We start from the raw sequence: 3,424 nt of genomic DNA, 5'->3' as shown, positions 1-3,424 counted from the left end.
TCAGTTTTTGTGTTTTGCTGTGAATAGTGCCTTGCGATGGATTTAGCGACCACTTTTGCTGACCTGGAAAATAGAGTAGTAGTGCAAATCCCTTCGCAATTGAATTTGTGACTGCTGCTGGCAATTTAATTGGCAATTTTTGTTTTGATAGTTAGGGTTGTTATTTTTGGCTGAATTTTGGTGTGGTAGGTTCTTTTGACTCATTTTGTGTGAAAAATACCAGAAACACTTGGTGTGGCCAAATTTGAGAGATTCAAAAAAAATTTGAGAACTTTTGTTTAGCAAAACTTCAAACGGCCATAACTTTTGCTCCGGGTATCAGAATGACTATTATTATATATGTATTTGGGGTAGAAAAAATTTCCCATACCTTGGCAGCCCGCCAAAGGCGAGCTGAGGTCTCTAACTAGCCAAAATCGCTTGTTTACTAGTTTTTTTTTCAAGTTTTATTGTTTTATTTTTCTAAACTTTCCTTAGGTAGTTTCCATAGTTAGATTTTGAATTTTTGTCTGAAAATTTTTGTGCTATCTTTTCATGATTTTAGGGTGTTGCTCACAAAATTTCAAGTCATTTGGATATTATTTGATGGTAGCTGTAGTTCAAACCTACACTGTTACTTGCATAAGAAGGCAACTATTTGTGTATGCTGAATGTAGTGTATGACTAGAGGCAATCCATCTGACTTACAACCCTTTGATCCTGAGATAGATAGGACATTTCATAGATTACTTAGGCATCATTTTATACCTTTTGAGCATCCTGAGCATTCTGTTACTAGTGAATTTGTGCATTCTGTTATTGGTGATTTTGAACATCCTGATTTTGAGCATTATAATTTTGAACATTCTGAGAACAAGGCACAACCTCCACCCTATGAGAGGACTCTAAGGGAAATGGTTGCACCTGATTTCACCTATGAAAGCTTGTGCATCCAATACCCTGATGAGGATGTCCCATATGTTCTTAAAACTGGACTAATCCATTTGCTTCCAAAGTTTCATGGCCTTGCAGGTGAAGACCCATACAAACATCTGAAAGAATTCCATATTGTCTACTCCACCATGAAACCCCCAGATGTCCAGGAGGATCACATATTTCTGAAGGCTTTTCCTCATTCTTTAGAGGGAGTGGCAAAGGACTGACTATATTACCTTGCTCCAAGGTCCATCACCAGCTGGGATGACCTCAAGAGAGTATTCTTAGAAAAAAAATTTCCCTGCTTCCAGGACCATGACCATCAGAAAGGATATTTCAGACATTAGGCAACTCAGTGGAGAGAGCCTATATGAATACTGGGAGAGATTTAAGAAACTATGTGCCAATTGCCCTCACCACTAGATTTCTGAGCAGGTTCTTCTCCAATATTTTTATGAAGGACTCAGTAACATGGAGAGAAGTATGATAGATGCTGCCAGTGGTGGAGCCCTTGGAGACATGACCCCTGCTGAAGCCAGAAATTTAATTGAGAAGATGGCTTCCAACTCCTAACAGTTTAGCACCAGAAATGATGCTTTAGTCATTAGAAGAGTGCATAAAGTAGCCACAAACTCATCTGCATCATCTGAAACTAAGAAGCTTGAAGGTAAACTAGATGCCTTGGTTAACCTGGTAACCCAACTAGCCTTGAATAAAAAATCTGCACCTGTCGCCAGACTCTGTGGTTTATGCTCCTCTGCCGACCACCACACAGACCTTTGCCCTTCTCAACCTTATGCTACAAACATCTACAATAGACCTCCTCAACCTCAGCAGCAAAATCAACCACAACAGAACAATTATGACCTCTCCAGCAACAGGTACAATCACGGGAGGAGGAATCATCCCAACCTTATATGGTCGAGTCCTTCACAACAGCAGCAACAACAACAGCCTTATTTTCAGAATGTTGTTGGCCCAAGAAGACCATACGTTCCTCCACCAATCTAGCAGCAACAACAACAACAACAGCAACAGCCCCAGAAACAGCAAACAGTTGAGGCTCCTCCGCAACCTTCCCTTGAAGAACTTGTGAGGCAAATGACTATGCAAAACATGCAGTTTCAACAAGAGGTCAGAGCCTCCATTCAGAGCTTAACTAATCAGATGGGACAATTGGCTACACAATTAAATCAACAACAATCCCAGAATTTTGACAGATTACCTTCTTAATTTGTCCAGAATCCCAAAAATGTGAGTGCCATTACATTGAGGTCGGGAAAGCAGTGTCAAGGACCTCAACCAACAACATCTTCCTCATTCGCAAATGAACCTGCCCGACTTCACTCTACTCCAGAAAAAGATGATGACAAAAATTTAAAGAGTAAGTTACCTAACAATTTCTATACAGGTGAATCTTCCAATGGTAATTCTGATTTACTGAAGCAGCATATCCCTCTTCCATTCCCTCCAAGAGCAATTTCCAACAAAAAAGTGGAAGAGGTAGAGAAGGAGATCTTGGAAACATTTAGAAAAGTAGAGGTAAACATACCTCTGCTGGATGCAATAAAGCAAATTCCAAGATATGCTAAATTCTTGAAAGAGCTGTGCACTAATAAGCGGAAGCTTAAAGGAAGTGAAAGAATTAGCATGGGCAGAAATGTCTCCACATTGATTGGTAAATCTGTTCCCCAAATCCCTGAAAAATGTAAAGATCCAGGTACATTCAGCATACCTTGTATTATAGGGAACAATAAGTTTGACAATGCCATGCTAGATTTAGGAGCTTCTATTAGTGTTATGCCTCTGTCTATTTTTAATTCTCTATCTCTTGGTCCTTTGCAGTAAACTAATGTGGTAATTCATTTAGCTAATAAAAGTGTTGCCTATCCTGTTGGTTTCATAGAGGATGTCGTAGTTAGAGTTGGTGAACTGATTTTCCCTGTTGATTTTTATATTTTGAATATGGAGGAGGGATTTTCTCAAGGATCAGTTCCCATCATTCTAGGCAGACCTTTTATGAAACCTGCTAGAACTAAGATAGATGTATATGTAGGCACACTATCTATGGAGTTTGGTGATATAACTGTTCATTTTAATATTCTTGATGCTATGAAACACCCATCTGAAGATCTTTTTGTATTTCATGCTGAAATAATTGACCATATTGTTGATGAATACATGACTGATCTTCATTCTGATCTACATGCCTGTCACTCTTCATGCATTGAATCTGAATTTGTACTTGATCATATGTCTGAATTTGATGCTGAGAGTGAATCTGAATTTGTACTTGATCATATGTCTGAATTTGATGCTGAGAGTGAATCTGAATTTGATATTGATTGCACGTCTGGTGATGTTTTACCTCTTGAGATTGATTTTCTAGAGTCAGATAGAACTAACCATGTTTCAGGAAGTACACATACCTCTTACTTTCTTTATGAGGTAAAGGCTGAGAAACCATCTCCTTCTACCACTGTCCAGCCGACCACACCAGAATTGAAGC

At 39.0% G+C, this 3,424-nt stretch overlaps 1 non-coding gene across 1 annotated transcript; it reads right to left on the bottom strand.

Moving 5' to 3' along the window:
* Window positions 1–1,233: 1,233 nt before the first annotated feature.
* On the bottom strand, window positions 1,234–1,340 carry LOC113001033 (small nucleolar RNA R71). Its single transcript, XR_003266368.1, has one exon. It is a non-coding gene; the product is annotated as a small nucleolar RNA R71 (small nucleolar RNA).
* Window positions 1,341–3,424: the final 2,084 nt, after the last annotated feature.

The sequence above is a fragment of the Glycine max genome, chromosome 2 (genome assembly GCF_000004515.6).
Source record: "Glycine max cultivar Williams 82 chromosome 2, Glycine_max_v4.0, whole genome shotgun sequence".
Taxonomy (NCBI): Eukaryota; Viridiplantae; Streptophyta; class Magnoliopsida; order Fabales; family Fabaceae; genus Glycine; species Glycine max.
The sequence above is the reverse complement of the archived record's forward strand: the minus strand, read 5'-3'. Positions and strand labels throughout refer to the sequence as shown.